Below are 24,811 nucleotides of genomic sequence, written 5' to 3' on the forward strand. Positions count from 1 at the left end.
GGGGAGTCGGAGGAGAGACGAGTAGGACGGCGGACGTGCGGGGGTTTTTGGGGGGAGTCGGAGGAGAGACGGGGAGGACGGTGGACAGGATTTTTGGCGGGGAGTCGGAGGAGAGACGAGGAGGACGGTGGACGTGCGGGGGTTTTTGGGGGAGAGTCGGAGGAGAGACGGGGAGGACGGTGGACGGGGTTTTTGGCGGGGAGTCGGAGGAGAGACGAGGAGGACGGTGGACGTGCGGGGGTTTTTGGGGGGGAGTCGGAGGAGAGACGAGGAGGACGGTGCACGGGGTTTTTGGGAGGAGTCGGAGGAGAGACGAGGAGGACGGTGGACGGGGTTTTTGGGAGGAGTCGGAGGAGAGACGAGGAGGACGGTGGACGTGTGGTGGTTTTTGGGGGGAGTCGGAGGACAGACGGGGAGGACGGTGGACGTGTGGGGGTTTTTGGGGGGAGTCGGAGGAGAGACGGGGAGGACGGTGGACAGGATTTTTGGCGGGGAGTCGGAGGAGAGACGAGGAGGACGGTGGACGTGTGGGGGTTTTTGGGGGGAGTCGGAGGAGAGACGGGGAGGATGGTTGACGGTGTTTTGGCAGGGAGTTGGAGGAGAGACGAGGAGGACGGTGGACTGCGGAGGTTTTTGGGGAGGAGTCGGAGGAGAGACGAGGAGGACGGTGGACGGGGTTTTTGGGAGGAGTCGGAGGAGAGACGAGGAGGACGGTGGACGGGGTTTTTGGCGGGGAGTCGGAGGAGAGACGGGGAGTCTAAGGAGAGACGGGGAGGACGGTGGACGTGCGGGGGTTTTTGAAGGAGTCGGAGGAGAGACGGGGGGACGGTAGACGGGGTTGTTGGCGGGGAGTCGAAGGAGAAACGAGGATGACGGTGGACGGGTTTTTGGCGGGGAGTCGGAGGAGAGACGGGGAGGACGGTGGACGGGGTTTTTGGCGGGGAGTTGGAGGAGAGACGAGGAGGACGGTGGACGTGCGGGGGTTTTTGGGGGGGAGTCGGAGGAGAGACGAGGAGGACGGTGGACGGGGTTTTTGGGAGGAGTCGGAGGAGAGACGAGGAGGACGGTGGACGGGGTTTTTGGCGGGGAGTCGGAGGAGAGACGGGGAGTCTAAGGAGAGACGGGGAGGACGGTGGACGTGCGGGGGTTTTTGAAGGAGTCGGAGGAGAGACGGGGGGACGGTAGACGGGGTTGTTGGCGGGGAGTCGAAGGAGAAACGAGGATGACGGTGGACGGGTTTTTGGCGGGGAGTCGGAGGAGAGACGGGGAGGACGGTGGACGTGCGGGGATTTTTGGCAGGAAGTCAGAGGAGAGACGAGGAGTCAGAGGAGAGATGGGAGGACGGTGGACGGAGTTTTTGGCAGGGAGTCAGAGGAGAGACGGGGAGATGGTGGACGGAGTTTTTGGCGGGGAGTTGGAGGAGAGACGAGGAGGACAGCGGACGTGCGGGGGTTTTTGGGGGGAGTCGGAGGAGAGACGGGGAGGATGGTGGATGGGGTTTTTGGGGGGAGTCAGAGGTGAGACGGGGTTTTGGGGGGAGTCAGAGGAGAGACGAGGAGGACAGTGGACGTGCGGGGGTTTTTGGAGGGAGTCGGAGGAGAGATGGGGAGGATGGTGGACGGGGTTGTTGGGGAGTCAGAGGAGAAACGAGGAGGACGGTGGATGGGTTTTTGGTGGGGAGTCGGAGGAGAGACGGGGAGGATGGTGGACGTGCGGGGATTTTTGGCGGGGAGTCGGAGGAGAGACGGGGAGGACGGTGGACGGGGTTTTTGGCGGGGAGTCAGAGGAGAGACGGGGAGGACGGTGGACGGGGTTTTTGGCGGGGAGTCGGAGGAGAGACGAGGAGGACGGTGGACGTGTGGTGGTTTTTGGGGGGAGTCGGAGGACAGACGGGGAGGACGGTGGACGTGTGGGGGTTTTTGGGGGGAGTCGGAGGAGAGACGGGGAGGACGGTGGACAGGATTTTTGGCGGGGAGTCGGAGGAGAGACGAGGAGGGCAGTGGACGTGTGGGGGTTTTTGGAGGGAGTCGGAGGAGAGACGGGGAGGATGGTGGACGGGGTTGTTGGGGAGTCGGAGGAGAAACGAGGAGGACGGTGGATGGGTTTTTGGTGGGGAGTCGGAGGAGAGACGGGGAGGATGGTGGACGTGCGGGGATTTTTGGCGGGGAGTCGGAGGAGAGACGGGGAGGACGGTGGACGGAGTTTTTGGCGGGGAGTCAGAGGAGAGACGGGGAGATGGTGGACGGGGTTTTTGGCGGGGAGTTGGAGGAGAGACGAGGAGGACGGTGGACGTGCGGGGGTTTTTGGGGGAGAGTCGGAGGAGAGACGGGGAGGACGGTGGATGTGTGGGGGTTTTTGGGGGGAGTCAGAGGAGAGACGGGGTTTTTGGGGGGAGTCGGAGGAGAGACGGGGAGGATGGTGGACGTGCGGGGATTTTTGGTGGGGAGTCGGAGGAGAGACGGGGAGTCGGAGGAGAGACGGGGAAGACGGTGGACGGGGTTTTTGGCGGGGAGTCAGAGGAGAGACGGGGAGGATGGTGGACGGGGATTTTGGGGGGAGTCGGAGGAAAGACGAGGAGGACGACGGACGTGCGCGGGTTTTTGGGGGGGAGTTGGAGGAGAGACGAGGAGGACGGTGGACGTGCGGGGGTTTTTGGGATGAGTCAGAGGAGAGATGGGGAGGATGGTGGACGGGGTTTTTGGGGGAGTCGGAGGAAAGACGAGGAGGACGACGGACGTGCGCGGGTTTTTGGGGGGGAGTTGGAGGAGAGACGAGGAGGACGGTGGACGTGCGGGGGTTTTTGGGATGAGTCAGAGGAGAGATGGGGAGGATGGTGGACGGGGTTTTTGGGGGAGTCGGAGGAAAGACGAGGAGGACGACGGACGTGCGCGGGTTTTTGGGGGGGAGTTGGAGGAGAGACGAGGAGGACGGTGGACGTGCGGGGGTTTTTGAGGGAGTCGGAGGAGAGACGGGGAGTCAAAGGAGAGACGGGGAGGACGGCGGACGTGCGGGGGTTTTTGGGGGAGTCGGAGGAGAGACGGGGAGGACGTCGGACGGGGTTTTTGGGGGGAGTCGGAGGAGAGACGAGGAGGACGGTGGACGGGTTTTTGGCGGGGAGTCAGAGGAGAGACGGGGAGATGGTGGACGGGGTTTTTGGCGGGGAGTTGGAGGAGAGACGAGGAGGACGGTGGACGTGCGGGGGTTTTTGGGGGAGAGTCGGAGGAGAGACGGGGAGGACGGTGGACGGGGTTTTTGGGGGGAGTCAGAGGAGAGACGGGGTTTTTGGGGGGAGTCGGAGGAGAGACGGGGAGGATGGTGGCCGGGGTTTTTGGGGGGAGTCGGAGGAGAGACGGGGAGGATGGTTGACGGTGTTTTGGCAGGGAGTTGGAGGAGAGACGAGGAGGACGGTGGACTGCGGAGGTTTTTGGGGAGGAGTCGGAGGAGAGACGGGGAGGACGGTGGACGGGGTTTTTGGGGGGAGTCAGAGGAGAGACGGGGTTTTTGGGGGGAGTCGGAGGAGAGACGGGGAGGATGGTGGACGTGCGGGGATTTTTGGTGGGGAGTCGGAGGAGAGACGAGGAGTCGAAGGAGAGACGGGGAGGACGGTGGACGGGGTTTTTGGCGGGGAGTCAGAGGAGAGACGGGGAGGATGGTGGACGGGGATTTTGGGGGGAGTCGGAGGAAAGACGAGGAGGACGACGGACATGCGCGGGTTTTTGGGGGGGAGTTGGAGGAGAGACGAGGAGGACGGTGGACGTGCGGGGGTTTTTGGGATGAGTCAGAGGAGAGATGGGGAGGATGGTGGACGGGGTTTTTGGGGGGAGTCGGAGGAAAGACGAGGAGGACGACGGACGTGCGCGGGTTTTTGGGGGGGAGTTGGAGGAGAGACGAGGAGGACGGTGGACGTGCGGGGGTTTTTGAGGGAGTCGGAGGAGAGACGGGGAGTCAAAGGAGAGACGGGGAGGACGGCGGACGTGCGGGGGTTTTTGGGGGAGTCGGAGGAGAGACGGGGAGGACGTCGGACGGGGTTTTTGGGGGGAGTCGGAGGAGAGACGAGGAGGACGGTGGACGGGTTTTTGGCGGGGAGTCTGAGGAGAGGCGGGGAGTCGGAGGAGAGACGGGGAGGACGTCGGACGGGGTTTTTGGGGGGAGTCGGAGGAGAGACGAGGAGGATGGTGGACGGGGTTTTTGGCGGCAGTCGGAGGAGAGACGAGGAGCCGGAGGAGAGATGAGGAGGACGGTGGACGTGCGAGGGTTTTTGGGGGGAGTCGGAGGAGAGTCAAGGAGTCGAAGGAGAGACGGGGAGGACAGTGGACGTGCGGGGGTTTTTGGCGGGGAGTCGGAGGAGAGACGAGGATGGTGGACGGGGTTTTGGGGGGAGTCGGAGGAGAAACGAGGAGGACGGTGGACGTGCGGGGGTTTTTGGTGGGGAGTCGGAGGAGAGACGGGGAGTTGGAGGAGAGATGGGGAGTCAGAGGAGAGACGAGGAGGATGGTGGACGGGGTTTTTGGGGGGAGTTGGAGGAGAGAGGGGGTGGACGGCGGACGTGCGGGGGTTTTTGGGGGCAGTCGGAGGAGAGACGGGGAGGACGGCGGACGTGCGACGTTTTTTGGGGGGAGTCGGAGGAGAGACGAGGAGGACGGCAGACTTGCGGGGGTTTTTGGCGGGGAGTCGGAGGAGAGACGAGGAGTCAGAGGAGAGACGGGGAGGACGGTGGACGGGGTTTTTGGGGGGAGTTGGAGGAGAGAGGGGGTGGACGGCGGATGTGCGGGGGTTTTTGGGGGGAGTCGGAGGAGAGACGGGGAGGACGGCGGACGTGCGACGGTTTTTGGGGGGAGTCGGAGGAGAGATGAGGAGCCGGAGGAGAGACGAGGAGGACGGCAGACTTGCGGGGTTTTTTGGCGGGGAGTCGGAGGAGAGACGAGGAGTCGGAGGAGAGACGGGGAGGACGGCGGACGTGCGGGGGTTTTTGGGGGGGGAGTTGGAGGAGAGACGGGGAGGACGGTGGACGGGGTTTTCGGTGGGGAGTCGGAGGAGAGACGGGGTTTTTGACGGGGAGTCGTAGGAGAGACAAGGAGGACGGCGTACGTGTGGGGGTTTTTGGGGGGGAGTTGGAGGAGAGACGGGGAGGACGGTGGACGGGGTTTTTGGTGGGGAGTCGGAGGAGAGACGGGGAGTCGGAGGAGAGACGGGGTTTTTGACGGGGAGTTGGAGGAGAAACGAGGAGGACGGTGGACGGGGTTTTTGGCGGGGAGTCGGAGGAGAGACGAGAACGGTGGACGGGGTTTTTGGCGGGCAGTCGGAGGAGAGACGAGGAGCTGGAGGAGAGACGAGGAGGACGGTGGACGTGTGGGGGTTTTTGGTGGGGAGTCGGAGGAGAGGCGAGGAGGACGGTGGACGTGCGGGGGTTTTTGGGGGGAGTCGGAGGAGAGACGGGGAGGACGGTGGACGGGGTTTTTGGGGGGAGTCGGAGGAGAGACGAGGAGGATGGTGGACATGCGGGGGTTTTTGACGGGGAGTCGGAGGAGAGACGAGGAGGACAGTGCACGGGGTTTTTGGCGGGCAGTCGGAGGAGAGACGGGGAGGACAGTGGACGGGGTTTTTGGCGGGCAGTCGGAGGAGAGACGGGGAGGACGGTGGACGGGGTTTTGGTGGGGAGTCGGAGGAGAGACGGGGAGGACGGTGGATGTGTGGGGGTTTTTGGTGGGGAGTCGGAGGAGAGACGGGAGGACGTCGGACGGGGTTTTTGGGGGGAGTTGGAGGAGAGAGGGGGAGGACGGCGGATGTACGGGGGTTTTTGGTGGAGTCAGAGGAGAGACGAGGAGTCGGAGGAGAGACGGGGAGGACGGCGGACGTGCGGGGGTTTTTGGGGGGAGTTGGAGGAGAGACGGGGAGGATGGTGGACGGGGTTTTTGGTGGGGAGTCGGAGGAGAGACGGGGTTTTTGACGGGGAGTCGGAGGAGAAACGAGGAGGACGGTGGACTGGGATTTTGGCGGGGAGTCGGAGGAGAGACGAGGAGGACGGTGGACGGGGTTTTTGGCGGGGAATCGGAGGAGAGACGAGGAGGATGGTGGACGGGGTTTTTGGCAGGCAGTCGGAGGAGAAACGAGGAGGACGGTGGACGGGGTTTTTGGCAGGGAGTCGGAGGAGAGACGAGGAGTCGGAGGAGAGATGAGGAGGACGGTGGACGTGCGGGGGTGTTTGGCGGGGAGTCGGAGGAGAGACGAGGAGGACGGTGGACGTGCGGGGGTTTTTTGCGGGGGGTCAGAGGAGAGACGGAGAGGATGGTGGACGGGGTTTTTGGCAGGGAGTCCATAGAAACCATAGAAACTACAGCACAGAAACAGGCCCTTTGGCCCTTCTTGGCTGTGCCGAACCATTTTCTGCCTAGTGTCACTGACCTGCACATGGACCATATCCCTCCATACCCCTCCCATCCATGTATCTGTCCAATTTATTCTTAAATGTTAAAAAAGAACCCGCATTTACCACCTCGTGTGGCAGCTCATTCCATACTCGCACCACTCTCTGTGTGAAGAAGCCCCCGCTAATGTTCCCTTTAAACTTTTCCCCCCTCACCCTTAACCCATGTCCTCTGGTTTTTTTCTCCCCTTGCCTCAGTGGAAAAAGCCTGCTTGCACTCACTCTATCTATACCCATCATAATTTTATATACCTCTATCAAATCTCCCCTTATTCTTCTACGCTCCAGGGAATAAAGTCCTAACCTATTCAACCCTTCTCTGTAACTGAGTTTCTCAAGTCCCGGCAACATCCTTGTAAACCTTCTCTGCATTCTTTCAACCTTATTTATATCCTTCCTGTAATTTGGTGACCAAAACTGAACACAATACTCCAGATTCGGCCTCACCAATGCCTTATACAACCTCATCATAATTTTCCAGCTCTTATACTCAATACTTTGATTAATAAAGGCCAATGTACCAAAAGCTCTCTTTACGACCCTACCTACCTGTGACGACACTTTTAGGGAATTTTGTATCTGTATTCCCAGATCCCTCTGTTCCACTGCACTCCTCAGTGCCTTACCATTAACCATGTATGTTCTACGTTGGTTTGTCCTTCCAATGTGCAATACCTCACACTTGTCAGTATTAAACTCCATCTGCCATTTTTCCAGATGGTCCAAGTCCCTCTGCAGGCTCTGAAAACCTTCCTCACTGTCTACTACACCTCCAATCTTTGTATCATCAGCAAACTTGCTGATCCAATTTACCACATTATCATCCAGATCATTGATATAGATGACAAATATACAATGGACCCAGCACTGATCCCTGTGGCACACCACTAGTCACAGGCCTCCACTCAGAGAAGCAATTCTCTACCACCACTCTCTGGCTTCTTCCATCGAGCCAATGTCTAATCCAATTTACCACCTCTCCATGTATACCTAGTGACTGAATTTTCCTAACTAACCTCCCATGTGGGACCTTGTCAGAGGCCTTACTGAAGTCCATGTAGACAATATCCACTGCCTTCCCTTCATCCACTTTCCTGGTAACCTCCTCGAAAAACTCCAACAGATTGGTCAAACATGACCTACCACGCACAAAGCCATGTTGACTCTCCCTAATAAGCCCCTGTCTATCCAAATGCTTGTAGATTCTGTCTGTTAGTACTCCCTCCAATAACTTACCTACTACTGACGTTAAACTCACCGGCCTATAATTTCCCGGATTACTTTTCAATCCTTTTTTAAACAACGGAACAACATGAGCCACTCTCCAATCCTCCGGCACTTCACCCATAGACAGCGACATTTTAAATATTTCTGCCAGGGCCCCCGCAATTTCAACACTAGTCTCCTTCAAGGTCCGAGGGAACACTCTGTCAGGTCCCGGGGATTTATCCACTTTAATTTTCCTCAAGACAGCAAGCACCTCCTCCTTTTCAATCTGTACAGTTTCCATGGTCTCACTACTTGATTCCCTCAATTCCATGGATTTCATGCCCGCTTCCTTATTAAATACAGACGCAAAAAACCTATTTAAGATCTCTCCCATTTCCTTTGGTTCCGCACAAAGCCGACCACTCTGATCTTCAAGAGGACCAATTTTATCCCTTACAATCCTTTTGCTCTTAATATACTTGTAAAAGCTCTTTGGATTATCCTTCACTTTGACTGCCAAGGCAACCTCATGTCTTCTTTTAGCCCTCCTGATTTCTTTCTTAAGTATTTTCTTGCAATTCTTATACTCCTCAAGCACCTGATTTACTCCCTGCTTCCTATACATTTCATACAACTCCCTCCTCTTCTTTATCAGAGTTGCAATATCCCTTGAGAACCAAGGTTCCTTATTCCTATTCAATTTGCCTTTAATCCTGACAGGAACATACAAACTCTGCACTCTCAAAATTTCCCCTTTGAAGGCTTCCCACCTACCAATCACATCTTTGCCAGAGAACAACCTGTCCCAATCCACGCTTTTTAGATCCTTTCTCATTTCTTCAAATTTGGCCTTCTTCCAGTTCAGAACCTCAACCCTAGGACCAGATCTATCCTTGTCCATGATCAAATTGAAACTAATGGTGTTATGATCACTGGAACCAAAGTGCTCCCCTACACAGACTTCTGTCACTTGCCCTAATTCGTTACCTAACAGGAGATCCAATATTGCATCCCCTCTAGTTGGTCCCTCTATATATTGATTTAGAAAACTTTCCTGAACACATTTTACAAACTCTAAACCATCTAGACCCCTAACAGTATGGGAGTCCCAATCAATGTATGGAAAATTAAAATCCCCTACCACCAGAACTTTATGTTTCCTGCAGTTGCCTGCTATCTCTCTGCAGATTTGCTCTTCCAAGTCTCATTGACTATTGGGTGGTCTGTAATACAATCCCACTAATATGGCCATACCTTTCCTGTTTCTCAGCTCCACCCATAAGGACTCAGTAGACAAGCCCTCTAATCTGTCCTGCCTGAGCACTGCTGTAATATTTTCCCTAACAAGCAATGCTACTTCCCCACCTTTCATTCCTCTGCCTCGATCACATCTGAAACATCGGCACCCTGGAATATTAAGCTGCCAGTCCTGCCCCTCCTGTAGCCAAGTTTCACTAATTGCTACAACATCATAATTCCACGTGTCAATCCACGCCCTCAACTCATCTGCCTTCCCCGCAATACTCCTAGCATTGAAATATATACACCTCAGAAGACTTTTACCACCACTCACAACCTTTCTATCAGCGGATTTGCTTAAACTTTCAACATCATTTATTCTCACCCCAGCCACACTGTCAGCTCTGGCACTCTGGTTCCCATCCCCCTGCAAATCTAGTTTAAAGCCTCGCCAATAGCACTAACAAACCTCCCTGAAAGGATATTGGTCCCCCTGTGGTTCAAATGTAACCCGTCTCTCTTGTACAGGTCCCACCTGCCCCAGAAGAGGTCCCAATGATCCTGAAATCTGAAACCCTGCCCCCTACACCAGTTCCTCAGCCACTTGTTCCTCCTCTAGAGCATCCTATTCCTACCCTCACTGGCACCTAGCACAGGTGGCAATCCTGAGATTACCACCCTTGAGGTCCTGCTTTTCAACTTCCTACCAAGCTCTCTGTACTCACTGTCCAGGACCTCTTCACTCTTCCTTGCTATGTCGGGGTTGGGGGAGAGACGAGGAGGACGGTGGGCGGGGTTTTTGGCGGGGAGTCGGAGGAGAGACGGGGAGGACGGTGGACATGGGGGGTTTTTGGCGGGAAGCCGGAGGAGAAACGAGGAGGACGGTGGACGGGTTTTTGACGGTGTCGGAGGAGATGGGGAGGACGGTGGACGTGCGGGGGTTTTTGGGGGGAGTCGGAGGAGAGACAAGGAGTCGCAGGAGAGACGGGGAGGATGGTGGACGTGCGGGGGTTTTTGGGGGGAGTCGGAGGAGAGACAAGGAGTCGCAGGAGAGACGGGGAGGATGGTGGACGTGTAGGGGTTTTTGGGGGGAGTTGGAGGAGAGACGGGGAGGACGGTGGACGTGCGGGGGTTTTTGGCGGGGATTCGGAGGAGAGATGAGTCGGAGGAGAGACGAGGAGGACGGTGGAGAGACGGGGAGTTGGAGGAGAGATGGGGAGTCGGAGGAGAGACGAGGAGGACGGTGGACGTGCGGGGGTTTTTGTGGGGAGTCGGAGGAGAGACGAGGTTTTTTGGGGGGAGTCGGAGGAGAGACGAGGAGTTCGGTGGACGGGGTTTTTGACGGGGAGTCGGAGGAGAGACGGGGAGGACGGCGGACGTGCGGGGGTTTTGGGGGGGAGTTGGAGGAGAGACGAGGTTTTTTGGGGGGAGTCGGAGGAGAGACGAGGAGTTCGGTGGACGGGGTTTTTGGGGGGAGTTGGAGGAGAGACGAGGAGTTGGAGGAGAGATGGGAGTCGGAGGGGAGACGAGGAGTCAGAGGGGAGACGGGGAGTCGGAGGAGAGACGGGGAGTTGGGGGAGAGACGGGGAGTCGGAGGAGAGACGGGGAGGACGGCGGACGTGCGGAAAGGCTCCGGTCGATCACTCCGGGTGGTCCCGAGCCGGGAGTCGACGGAATCCGGGTGGTCGTCCAGATTCGATTGAGCTCCAACGGTTGCGCGCGAAGAACTTGGACTTTGATAAGAGTTGGCGCCTTTTTTTTCATTACTTTCCTCTCTGTATCAAATTTATATTAACGTCATAGAATTAGTAACATCTATAAAGTGTACCTGTTAAAATTTACTGGGTGTGCTGGCTGATGATTGACGTTTGGGATTGATTCGGGCGGCAACCGACCTGTGGGGAGTGTTGAGGCGGGTGCTGGGTGGGATTTCCCCTGGACATACACGAGCCAATATAACAGAACGTTACATGTATAATCGAATTGATTTGCAAGGTTATTGGAGAGAGCTGGGAATATTAGTTAGATGTCTCTCTCAATGGCAAAAAGCTAGAAGCGGTGGAGATCCAAAGAGATGTTTTTAGGGAGATAAACGGGATAAATACAGATAATCAGATTGGCTAGCAGGATGCTGCCTTTTGAATCTGATTCACCCCTCAAGTGCAGGAGCTGCAAGTTGCAATGTACAAAAGCTTGGCCAGACCACAGCTGGTACATCAAGCATTTCTGGGAACCTTGGTCACGGCACAGTGGAGATTTACCTGAATGATAATTGGACACACGGGGATAAATTGCAAAGAGATGTTTTGCAAATTAGTATTGTATTCCCTGGAATTTTGAAGGTTATGAGATAGTTTGATCAAACATTTTAAGGGATAGAGGGGTCATCATAGATTAGCCCCTGTTTCACTGAGCGGCAGGTTGAAGGGGCTTAGTGAACATATTCCTCTGTCACTGTAAGATGCATTTGGACCATAAACAGTGTTTATGGTGTTACTGAGGAAACCAAACAAAATGAGAGCACGTGGTGTTGGGAGAAACGTATTTGTGTGTATAGAAGATAACTCATTTTCAGGTTAGGTGATTGTGTAAATGGGAATAGTCCTGGCCACTCAGCTACTCACAGTCTAAATTAGTGATTTGGTTCAGGGATCAAGTGTAATATATTCAAATGTGCAGATTATATGAAGCTGAGTGGCAGTGTGTGATGTGAGGTGAATGCTGAGAGGCTTCAGTCTGAAGTGACGATAACTCCCTGGAGATAGATTACATGGTTGGGTTAGAGTTATCCACTTCTGTGGGCAATAAATGTAGAAAGATGGAGAGTTTTCCACACAGTGACAGAGAGATTGAAAGATGAAAGATATTCTTAGACATTATAAGTAGTTTATCTACATGTACAACGACCATTTGGGAAGGTATCTGGTATGTTACTCTTTATTGCACGAGGCTTTGGGTATGAGCGTAGACACTTCATCTTCCATTTACCAAATCCTGGTGGGATTGCACCTGGAATATCAGGTACATTTCTGCTCTCCTTCTCAAAGGAGGTGTAAAGTTGGGATTGGGGGAATGCTTGGAAGCCAAAGGAAGTGTAAAATTGGGATTGGGGGAATGCATGGAAGCCAAAGGAAGTTTAAAGTTGGGATTGGGGGAATGCATGGAAGGTCCACCAGCTTCTCCTGGGTTGGGCAGTTTGTTCTATGAGGAGGGATTGAAAGGACTGGTTCTGATCTTAGAAGAATGAGCAATGACTTAATTATTCATCACAAAGTTTGACAGGAAGATGTGGAGTTCATGGGTTCACAGTCTCAAAGTAAGGGATTGAGCATTCAGGGTGTAGGTGAAAAGAAATGACTCCACCTGGGATAATCCTTCAGCATTTTCTACCAAGCAGCTTGTCGAAACTAAGTGTGAGTCTGTTCGGGTAGGAAGTGTCTCTGAGGTTAAGGATTAGCTATGATTTTATTGAATATTGGAGTGAGTCTGCAGGCTTATTCCACTGCCTGTGTAGTTGTGGATTCAGGTGCTGCGGTTACTATGGGTTACACGCATGATGTCATCTTTGTTGGGAAGCATCCTGGGATTGTGCCGATCCTCTCAGACTCTGGCCGGCAGGGGAGCAGTGTTAACTAGCTGCAGTCCCTTGGGTGCTACCAATTCCCTGCAGGATTGGAGGCACTGGGAAACCCCTGGTGCTTTGGCATCTCCTGTCACTGTCCTGACGCCCTTGTTGTCAGCATCACAATGAAGTGGAAGCAGCAGTGTGCATAGAATCTGTACACCAACAGTTGGTGTGCTGATGAGACGTCTCTGTCCAAAATGTTAATACTGATTCTCTCTCCACAGACGCTGCTTAATGTACTGAATCCAGCATTCTCTGTTTTTACTTAAAGAACAGCAGCCTGCTGGATCTTTTCAGTTGATGTGATGTCAGTCTAATAATGTGGCTTGCCTCAAAGCAAGCAAAGTGCCAGATTTTAAAGTGCTTCCCCAGTCCCCTTTGCCACCTTCTGGTGATTTGGCAGAGGCACACGATCTGTGGCTTCTGAGCAAAATGGAGCATTCTATATCTGTGTGTCATCCACCATCACTACACTGCAGGTTAAACAGGTCAGGCTTCCCTTCCCAGTCGTAAGGAAATCACAGTTTTAAATCAAATAACCACATTTTATTCTCAAACCTATTAGATTAAATTAACAGCTGTGGGTTAGTTTTGGGGTTGGGTGGGGGGAGAGGAGAGGTTGAGGTTTATTCCCCTGCAGGGATGGAGAGTTGGTACAGATCAGCACTGATTGTGGAAAAATAACAGCAGAGATATCTCATTATAAACATTGCTACCACCTTGTGTAAGGGGAGGCAGCCAGTAAGCTGCACCCCATGGAGATCTATCCTTTCAAGGTCATTCCTCCTTGAAAGAGATGATGAGCAGAGCTGCCAATGGCAGTACTGTTTGTATTACTGTATTGGGTGAACAGACAGACGCTTGTTCAGGCAGCCAACCACGTACCTGTAGCAGAGAGGGTGACAGGCACGCAGGATTTCAGTACCACTTGCAGTTATTTCCCCCAAATGGTGCGTGTTGCATCTATTTTCATGCTGGTGGATTTGAGCCAGGAGTTAACAGAAGAGTCATGCAAGCATGTGAAACTCTGACCACAGCAAAGACTCACTTAGCCAGGACTCAGTGACCAGAGCACAGCAATTGGCCAGGACTCAGTGACCGGAACACAGCAATTGGCCAGGACTCAGTGACCAGAGCACAGCAATTGGCCAGGACTCAGTGACCAGAGCACAGCAATTGGCCAGGACTCAGTGACCGGAACACAGCAATTGGCCAGGACTCAGTGACCGGAACACAGCAATTGGCCAGGACTCAGTGACCGGAGCACAGCAATTGGCCAGGACTCAGTGACCGGAACACAGCAATTGGCCAGGACTCAGTGACCGGAACACAGCAATTGGCCAGGACTCAGTGACTGGAGCACAGCAATTGGCCAGGACTCAGTGACCGGAGCACAGCAATTGGCCAGGACTCAGTGACCGGAGCACAGCAATTGGCCAGGACTCAGTGACCGGAGCACAGCAATTGGCCAGGACTCAGTGACCGGAACACAGCAATTGGCCAGGACTCAGTGACCGGAACACAGCAATTGGCCAGGACTCAGTGACCGGAGCACAGCAATTGGCCAGGACTCAGTGAGCAGAACACAGCAATTGGCCAGGACTCAGTGACCGGAGCACAGCAATTGGCCAGGACTCAGTGAGCGGAACACAGCAATTGGCCAGGACTCAGCGACCAGAGCACAGCAATTGGCCAGGACTCAGCGACCAGAGCACAGCAATTGGCCAGGACTCAGCGACCGGAACACAGCAATTGGCCAGGACTCAGCGACCAGAGCACAGCAATTGGCCAGGACTCAGCGACCAGAACACAGCAATTGGCCAGGACTCAGTGACCAGAACACAGCAATTGGCCAGGACTCAGCGATCGGAACACAGCAATTGGCCAGGACTCAGCGATCGGAACACAGCAATTGGCCAGGACTCAGCGACCGGAGCACAGCAATTGGCCAGGACTCAGTGACCGGAGCAAAGCAATTGGCCAGGACTCAGTGACCAGAGCACAGCAATTGGCCAGGACTCAGTGACCAGAGCACAGCAATTGGCCAGGACTCAGTGACCGGAGCACAGCAATTGGCCAGGACTCAGTGACCGGAACACAGCAATTGGCCAGGACTCAGTGACCGGAGCACAGCAATTGGCCAGGACTCAGTGACCGGAACACAGCAATTGGCCAGGACTCAGTGACCAGAGCACAGCAATTGGCCAGGACTCAGTGACCGGAACACAGCAATTGGCCAGGACTCAGTGACCAGAGCACAGCAATTGGCCAGGACTCAGTGATCGGAACACAGCAATTGGCCAGGACTCAGTGACCGGAGCACAGCAATTGGCCAGGACTCAGTGACCAGAACACAGCAATTGGCCAGGACTCAGTGACCAGAACACAGCAATTGGCCAGGACTCAGTGACCGGAACACAGCAATTGGCCAGGACTCAGTGACCGGAACACAGCAATTGGCCAGGACTCAGTGACCGGAACACAGCAATTGGCCAGGACTCAGCGATCGGAACACAGCAATTGGCCAGGACTCAGCGACCAGAGCACAGCAATTGGCCAGGACTCAGTGACCAGAACACAGCAATTGGCCAGGACTCAGTGACCAGAACATAGCAATTGGCCAGGACTCAGTGATCGGAACACAGCAATTGGCCAGGACTCAGTGACCGGAACACAGCAATTGGCCAGGACTCAGTGATCGGAACACAGCAATTGGCCAGGACTCAGCGACCAGAACACAGCAATTGGCCAGGACTCAGCGACCAGAGCACAGCAATTGGCCAGGACTCAGTGACCAGAGCACAGCAATTGGCCAGGACTCAGTGAGACCAGAGCACAGCAAAAGAATGACTTGATTCTGGCATAGTCCCGGAGGACGGGAAGATCACACACTTTAAAAAGGGAGGAAGGCAAAAGAAAGAAAATTATAGGCCAGTTAGCCTAACGTCAGTGGTTGGGAAAATGTTGGAGTCTATTATTAGGATGAAGCGTCAGGGTACTTGAAGACTAATAAAATAAGTCAAAGTCAGCACGGTTTCTGTAAAGGGAAATCTTGCCTGACAAATTTGTTGGAGTTGTTTGAGGAAGTAACAAGCAGGGTGGACAAAAGAGAGGCAGTGGATATCATTTGCTTGGATTTTCAGAAGATATTTGATAAGGTGCTACACGAGGCTGATAAACAAGATAAAATCCTATGGTGTTACAGGAGAGACACTAGAGTGGATAGTGGAATGGCTGATAGACAGGAGGCAGCGAATGGGAATAAAGGGGACCTTTTCTGCTTGGCTGCCAGTGACTGGGGTGTTCCTCGGGTCAGTATTGGGGCCACTACTTTTCACATTGTTTGTCAATGATTTAAATAATGGAATTGATGGCTTTGTGGCAAAGTTTGTGGATGATACAAAGATAAAATGGAGGGGTAGATAGTGCTGAGGAAGCAATGTAATTGCAGCAGGACTTGACAAATTGGAAGAATGGGGGAAAAGGTAGCTGATGAAATACAGTGTTGAGAAATGTATGATAATATATTTTGGTAAAAGGAGCAATAGTGCAGACTATTATCTAAATGGGGAGAAGGTTCAAACATCAGAGGTGCAGAGGGAATTGGGAGTCCTTGTGCAAGATTTCCAGAAGGTTAATTTACAGGTTGAGTCTGTGACCAAGAAGGCAAATGCAATGTTGGCATTTAGTTCAAGGGTGGGGGGGTGCGGATAGAATATAAAAGCAAGGAGGTAGTACTGAGCCTTTATCAGACACTAGTCATGCTGCACTTGGAGTATTGTCAATAGTTTTGGGCTCCATATCTCAAAAAGAATGTGTTGTCATTGGGTAGAGTCCAAAAAAGGTTCACAAGGATGACTCTGGGAATGAAGGGGTTAACATATGAGGAGCATTTGGCAGCTTTGGGCTTGTACTCACTGGAATTTAGAAGAATGCTGGAGATCTCATTGAGACCTACCAAGTGTTGAAAGGACTAGATAGAATGGATGTGGAGAAGTTGTTTCCTATGGTGGGGGTATCCAGAACTAGAGGGCACAACCTCAAAATTGAGAGGTGACCTTTTAGAACAGAGGAATTTTTCTAGCCAGCGAGTATTGAATCGGTGGAATGCTCTGCCACAGACTGTGGTGGTGGCCAAATCTGTGGCTATATTTAAGGCTGAAGTAGATAGTTTCCTGATCAGTCAGGGCATTAAAGGGTATGGTGAGAAGGCAGGTGTATGGAGTTGAGTGGGATCCAGGATCAGCCATGATGGAATGGCGGGACAGACTCGATGGGTTGAATGGCCTAATTCTGCCCCTATGTCTTATGGTCTTATTGGCTAAATGATGATCTCGTGAGGAGATTTTCCTCAGCTGTTGGTCAACACCTGCAATGTAGGGATGGAAGTAATTTGGAAGATGTGCGGCTCGGGTGATTGATGGTTGGGTTGAGATGTTCTCCAATCTCGGCAATTTACTTGCAAACATTTCGTCACCACGTGCAGAGATATCATCAGTGTGCCATTGATCCTCCAGATCGAGAAGGGCACAATTCGTCTGGGCATTGGTGAAAGTCATGGCATAAGCAAACACGTGGCATGGAAGAGAATTCCCAGAAGCATGGTTTTACATGAACAATTCTGTAAGCAAACATGTAGACCTTAATCCTATTTATGAACCAGTCAATCAGTGACGAGATTTCCTCCCCACATCTCAATTGAGTTTCTGAAATGATGTCCAATTCCCTGAAGAAAAGCACATAAAGGCCAAGCATTCAGAGGACACAACACAATCATACAGCACACTGACGATGTCTCCTCAAATGGTGACAAGACGTTTGCAAGTAAATTGCCAAGATCAGAGAACAACTCAACCCAACCAATGTACTGGATGACTGGAGACAGCTTCAGGTTTTGCTTCCAAAGGAGTGTGGGATCTATATTTAAAAAGGAGGAGGTATTACAAGCTGTGGAGGTCAGACTGGGAAGGTGGGTTCTCAGTGTGCTCTTGTAGTAAGTCTGCCTGCCCAAGGTGGGGGAGTCTAAAGCTAGATAGTATAGATGTGTGTGGGGGGTGGGTGGGTGCAGTTTAAGATAAGACCATAAGATATAGGAGGAGAAGTAGGCCATTTGGCCCATCGAGTCTGTTCTGCCATTTAATCATGGGCTGATCCAATTCTTCCAGTCATCCCCACTCCCCTGCTTTTACTCCATACCCTTTGATACTCTGGCTAATCAAGAACCTATCTATCTCTACCTTAATTACACCCAATGACTTGGCTTCCACAGCTGCTCGTGGCAACAAATTCCATAGATTTACCACCCTCTGACTAAAGTAATTTCTCTGCATCTCTGTTCTAAAAGGACGTCCTTCATTCCTGAAGTCATGCCCTCTTGTCCTAGACTCCCATACCATGGGAAATAACTTTCCCATCTAATCTGTTCAGGCCACTTAACATTCAGAATATTTCTATGAGATCCCCCCTCATTCTCCTGAACTCCGGGGAATACAGCCCAAGGGCTGCCAGATGTTCCTCATAGGGTAACCCTTTCATTCCTGGAATCATTCTCGTGAATCTTCTCTGAACCCTCTCCAATGTCCGTATATCCTTTCTAAAATAGGGAGCCCAAAATTGCATACAATACTCCAACTGTGGTCTCACGAGTGCCTTATAGAGCCTCAACATCACATTCCGGCTCATATTCTTTTCAAATCTTTTTATTATTATTATTATCCAAAATTAACACGAGTACATCGAAGTAGGCAACACTTACAATGGCTCAAGAAAAAAAACATTGTTTTAAAGATTGAAAAAATTTTGGTGACAAAAAAACCCTACTAAACAAGAAAAAGTGAGAAAAAAAACCCATTAGGTGTTCAACCCCGGAGCCATGTGTCATACAAAAAGCTTCTACAGATAAACATCAAACCGCCAGCAAGAAAAAAAACAAAAATTTACAATTAGATCGTGGAGGAAATCTATCAATTAACTCAAATGATAGTAACGAGCAAATGAACCCCATCTTTTCTCAAAATCAAACATAGGTTCAAAAGTTCGATTTCTAATTTTCTCCAAACTAAGACATAGCATCACTTGAGAAAACCATTGTGACAAAGTGGGAGCTGATGTATCCTTCCACTTCAACAAAATGGCCCTCCTAGCTATCACTGTAACAAATGCAATAACATGTTGGTCAGACAAAGAGATACCGCGGATATTTTGAGGAATATTCTATACCTCTAGAAATGAATGTCAACATTGCATTCGCCTTCTTCAGAACCAACTCAACCTGGAGGTTAACCTTTAGGGTATATTGCACAAGAATTCCCAAGTCCCTTTGCATTTCTGCATTTTGAATTCTCTCCCCATCTAAATAATAGTCTGCCTGTTTATTTCTTCTACCAAAGTGCATGACCATACACTTTCCAACATTGTATTTCATTTGCAACTTCTTTGCCCATTCCCCAAAACTATCTAAGTCTCTCTGGAGGCTCTCTGCATCCTCAACACTACCTGCTCCTCCACCTACCTTCAAAGGAGCTTAAAGGAGATTTGCAGGGCATGTTTTCACACGGGGTGGTGGGTCTGTGGAATGAGCTGCCAGAGGTATGTTAGGGCAGCATTTTCAGTGCCAGCAATCACTACTCAGGGTTCGACTCTTGCCACTGTCTGTAAGGAGTTTGTACGTTCTCCCCGTGACCGCATGGGTTTCCTCCGAGTGTTCCAGTTTCCTCCCACAGTCCAAAGACATTCTGTTAGGGTTAAGGTCAGTGAGCTATGGGCTTGCTATGTTAGTGCCAGACGTAAAATGATGTATGTTTTGATGTACATGTAATAAATAAAGCTGATCTTAAGGGTTTAAAAGATATTTGGGCAGATACATGGATAGGGAAGGGTTAAAGCCCAATGCGGACAAATGAGTCTATCTCCATGGTTAGGATGAATGAATTGGGCCGAATGGCCCATTTGCATGCTGTATGACTCTGATTCTATGGGCAGAGTTTCTGCTGCTTTGTGTTCGCTTGTTATGTTTATCTGTTGGTTGTGACACTGGGAGTTTAGACCAGATAGTCTTTCTCAGAATCAGAATCAGGTTTAATATCACTGGCATATGTCATGAAATGTGTTTTTTGTGGCAGCTGTACATTGCACTACATAATAATAAAATCTATAAATTAAAATAAAACTAGATAAAACGTAAATTAAGCAAGTAATACAAAAAGAGAATTAAAAAAAACCTAGTGAGGTAGAGTTCATGGGTTGATGGTTTGTTTAGAAATCTCATGGTGGAGGGGAAGAAGCTGTTCCTAAAGCATTGAGTGTGTGTCTTCAGGCTCCTGTACCTCCCCCCTGATGGTAGCAATGAGAAGAGGGCACGTCCTGGGTGATGGGGGTCCTTAATGCCATGAGAAGAATTCTCAAAGAAAGTGAAAAGAGATTTTTATTTTAATGAATATATAGTGTGGAACTAACCTGCCCTCACCCCACATACACACTCACTGTTGAGTGTGGAACTAACCTCAACCCCCACATACACACTCACTGTTGAGCTAAGCAGAGGGGAATCGGGGTGACCTGGGACTTTTGGTGCTGGTCAAAGCTGTTCCGGGGCTGGGTGTTGGGGTATTTGACTGTGGTGGTGTGATTGGGGCTTGTCAGTCCCAGCTGCGTCATGGGGTAAAGCTGTTGAGTGTTGGTGGGAAAGGCTCAGAGTGATGCAAACCGGCAACTTTGGTGGAGGTTGGTGAGCAGCACATTTGGCAGTTTCTGTTCCTAAGCCAGACATGCCTCTCCTGTTAGAATGAGAGCATCTGGAGAGACACTGAACTGAAAATTAATGTAAATGTGATACAATAAATTGATTTGTGTTTCCATGGCAACGGCTCAGAAAGCAGCAAATGCAAATTGGGCAAACACAGGCAACTGGCAGCCAGAGTTTGTACTGTTGGTGACAAGGCTTTCTCTTGGGTCAGGCTGTGTGCAACTTCATTGTCAGTGTTGTGGCCTCAGCTGAGGGGTTGTGCAGAGCAAGAGGATGGTGGGGTGGTTCTGAGCTCCAGGGTCACATGCAGGTCTATTCGTCGAATTGTTGTATCACAAGTTTAATGATGGAGGTCAGAAACTGGCTGATCTCCCCAGTGCTCATGATGTTCTTCCAGATTGGATTTAACTTTTTCCTCCCAGTTGAGGCAACATCCTGGCAAATCTGTGCACCCTCTCCAATGCATCCTATTGTGTGGTGACTAGAACTGAACACACGACTCTATCTGGGGCCTCATTTCCATATTCTTCTATACTGTGCCCTAATGAATCCTTGTTGCCTTGCGCAGAACGTGGTGGGTGTTGGACTGCACTATGTGGGGTGGTGGCAGAGGCAGCTGCATTAGGGACTTCGAGAGACATTTAGATAGGCACATGGGTGTGAGGAACTTGGAGGAACAGGGATATTGTGTAGTCAGAAGAGATTAGCTCAGCTGGCCAATGGATTACTAATTTAATTGGTTCAGCACAACACTGTGGGCTGAAGGGCTGATCTGAGTTGTAATGGCCTGTGTTCTGTGTTCAGCTGTACTGCGACATTCAGGAATTAGTGTCCAGTACCACGTTGGTCGATCCCATTCATGCTGTTTTCCCTGAAGTGCATCAGCTCACACTTATCAGGTTACTGTATTAAACTATTGTTTGCCTCTGAAAGTAGGAGGTATAATAACCCTATGAGGTAAATGCAGCTAACACAAAAATTGGTGGTATTTATAGTCAGGACAGTTTTAGACTATGGAATTTTATCGATCAGCTGCTAAATTGGCCAGAGAATTGACAGAGTCAGATTTATTATCATCTGCACATGTACTCCACGTGTGTGCACAGGTGCAATCAGAAACTTACTTGCTGCAGGTAAATGACCTTTGGCCTTCATTACAACTCCCATCTCTGTCATCTGCAAACTTGTTAGTGACCCACCTACATCTTCATCCAAATCATTAATGTGTATCACAGACAGGGGGTCCCTGCTGGTCAGGAGAACTCCCTCCACCATTGCCCTGTCTCCTTTGACCAAGTCAGATTTGGATCCAGCTTACTAACTTGCCATGGGCAAACAGCAAGGGCCCAGGTGATACACCAGTCATCAAAATCGCTCTACACTGTCACGCTCCCACATCTCCTGTCACTGACTATTCCTCATCACTCAGAGTTTTTTTTATTTCAAAATATACTTTATTCAACGATAAAATTGTATACAATAAATCATTCAATGAATCTCAATCTTTTACACACGTTTCCCTTACGGTCTCTACATATCCACACTTTTGGCCACCCACGCGGCACTCTTGTTTCACCCTACCACACCATTGTTGACAGCTATACTCTCCACCACCCGACCCCTCCCACTCCCGCTGGAGAAGAACCCTAAACCGTGGTCCTTCCCCACTGGGCCCTTGCGGTGGCTGCACCGAGTTTCAGTGCGTCCCTCAGCACCTACTCCTGCAGTGCTGGTAGATCATCAAGTTTCGGGCCGACCAAAGAGTGTCTTTCACCGAGTTGATGATCTGCCAGCAGCACCGGATGATGGTCTCTGTGTCCCCGGGAACAGCCTGTAGATCAGAGAGTCCTCTGTTACGCAGCTGCTGGGGATGAAACGTGACATTAGCCCGCCCATCCTCCTCCACACCATCTCTGCGAACTGACAGTGTGCAAAGAGGTGGGTCACGGACTCCTCACTGCAGTCCTCTCGTGGGCAGCGGGGTGTGGAGATGACGTTCCGGGCGTACAGGAGGGATCTGACTGGGAGGGCCCCTCTCACCGCCAGTCAGGCGAGGTCCTGGTACCTGTTGGTGAGGTCTGGCAATGAGGCAATTTGCCAGATGAACTGGGCGGTCTGCTCAGGGAACCACCCCACTGTGTCCATCGCGTCCTTCTCCTGCAGTGCCTGCAGGACATTACGTGCCGACCACCGCCTGGTGGCCCTGTGGTCAAAGATGTTCTCCTGGAAGAACTTTTCTGTGAAGGACAGGTATGGGAGCATCGACCAGCTGACTGGGGTGTTGCGCGGGAGTGGGGCCAGACCCATCCTTCGTAGCCAGGGCGACAGGTAGAACCTGGGTTCTACACACAACCTGATGCAGCCACACATGAAGCTGGCCATCAGGGTGAGGGCGACGTTGGGAATGTTCTTGCCCCCATTGTCCAGGGACTTGTGCATGACGGTCCGTCTGACCCGATCTTGGATCCCCAGACGAATCTGAAGACAGCTCGGGTGATTTCCGAGCTGTAGGAGCGGGGGACGGGCCACACCTGCGCCAAGTACAGCAGCCCTGAGAGCACCTCACACCTGATGACCAGGTTCTTGCCCGTTATTGATAGGGAGCGCCTTCCCCACAGACCCAGTTTCTATTTCACCTTGGCAGTCCGCTCCTGCCAGTTCTTGTTGCACGCCTCGGCCCCTCCGAACCAGATCCCCAACACCTTCACGTGATCAGACCTGATGGTGAAGGGGACACTGGATCGGTCGGGCTAGTTGCCGATGAGCATGGCTTTGCTCTTCGTGCAGTTGACCCTGGCCCCCGACGCTAGCTCAAACTGTTTGCAGATGCTAATCAGCCTGCGAACTGACCTCGGATCAGAGCAGAAGATGGTGACATCGTCCATGTACAGGGAGGTTTACACTTGGGTCCTTTCACTGCCTGGCAGCATCACACCTCTTATGCCCTCATCCCTTCTGATGGCTTCGGCAAAGGGTTCAATGCAGCAGACAAACAAGGCAGGGGGGAGGGGACAGCCCTGCCTGACCCCAGACCTGATGGGGAAGCTGTCTGTTTCCCACCCGTTGACCTGGACTGCACTACGGATGTCTGTGTAGAGCAGTCTGATCCAATTCCGGATCCCCAAATCCCACGTCCGCCATGTACGTGTGCGATATCCTGTCGAAGGCTTTCTCCTGGTCCAAGCTGACCAGGCAGGCGTTCACCCCCCTGTCCTGCACGTAGGCGATAGTGTCCCTCAGCAGCGCGAGGCTGTCTGAGATCTTCCTGCCCGGTACGGCACAGGTTTAGCTGGACAGCTATCCCAGAGCAGACTTGACCCTGTTGGCGATAGCCTTGGACAGGATCTTGTAATCTACATTCAGGAGAGAGGTGGGCCTCCAATTCCTAATGTTCTCCCTTTCCCCCTTCTGCTTGTAGATGAGGGTGATGATGCCCTTCCTCATGGACTCTGGCATGCTGCCGGCCAGAAGCAGAGCATTGTACACTTCCAGCAGGTCAGGGCCTATCCAGTTCCACAGAGCCGAGTACAACTCAGCCAGTAAGCCGTCGCTTCCGGGAGTCTTACTCGACTCAGAGGAATGGATGGAGCCTGTCAGCTCATCCAGGGTCAGTGGCTGATCCAGACTCTCCCGCTTGCTGTCGTCTTAAGACCTGCGTGATAGACGACAGGAAGTTGCGGGAGGCTGTGGATTCTGTAGCCTTTTCATCGTACAGACCGGCATAGAAGGACTTGCAGATCCTCAGTATGTCTGTCTGCGAGGACACAACTGAGCCGTCCTCTTCCATAACGCTGTGGATCACAGAGCTCTCCCTGTGCACCCTTTTGGAAGAAGACGCGTGAGCACGTCTCGCCCTGTTCCACGGTTCGGACCCTTGATCGGAAGATGATCTTTGAGGATTCGGCGGCGAGGTGCTAGGCTTGCTGACCCTTCACCTCTCGCAATTCCTCCCTGACATCCACCCCCTTTGACTGCAGAAGGAGAAGTTGCTGCAGCTCTGTCTGGAGATTACGCAGTTCACTCCGCTCCTGCCTTGCTTTCTGGATACCCTTGCGAATGAAGAACCTCTTGATGTTCTCCTTGGTGGCTTCCCACCAGTGAACAGGGGAATCAAAGAAGGGTTTATCCAGTAACTTCTTACCACTTATTGAGAATTGTGCCCAGTAATCTTCCAGTGCTATTCTAGTGTCTAATACCAGAGGCCATGCACTTAAAGTGAGAGGGGGTAATTTCAAAGGTGATGTGAGGGGCAAGTTTTTTACCTGGAATGCACTGCCTAGGGGTGGTGGTCAAGGAAGAAACATTAGAGACTTTTAAGAGCCATTTAGATAGGCACATGGATGTGAGGAAAAATGGAAGGATATGGACATTGTGTAGGCAGAAGGGATTAGTTTAGTGAGCTAATTTAATTGGCTGAGCACAACATTATGGGCCAAAGGACCTGTTCCTGCCCCCAGCACATCCCAGTACAGATTCTGACAGGGTAGTCAGTGCATATCTTTGTCTTTACATGGACTGTGCAAGGTTGGTGTGAGGAGTGTGGGTGGGTCTGTCAGATGCTAAGAAGCAG

At 52.0% G+C, this 24,811-nt stretch overlaps 1 protein-coding gene across 2 annotated transcripts in view; it reads left to right on the top strand.

Annotated features, from left to right (window-relative positions):
- Positions 1-24,811, top strand: part of mmp24 (matrix metallopeptidase 24) — a 269,586-nt gene that overhangs the window by 15,773 nt on the left and 229,002 nt on the right. The gene's annotated exons all lie outside the window — the stretch shown is intronic.

The sequence above is a fragment of the Mobula hypostoma genome, chromosome 2 (genome assembly GCF_963921235.1).
Source record: "Mobula hypostoma chromosome 2, sMobHyp1.1, whole genome shotgun sequence".
In the NCBI taxonomy this organism is placed as follows: Eukaryota; Metazoa; Chordata; class Chondrichthyes; order Myliobatiformes; family Myliobatidae; genus Mobula; species Mobula hypostoma.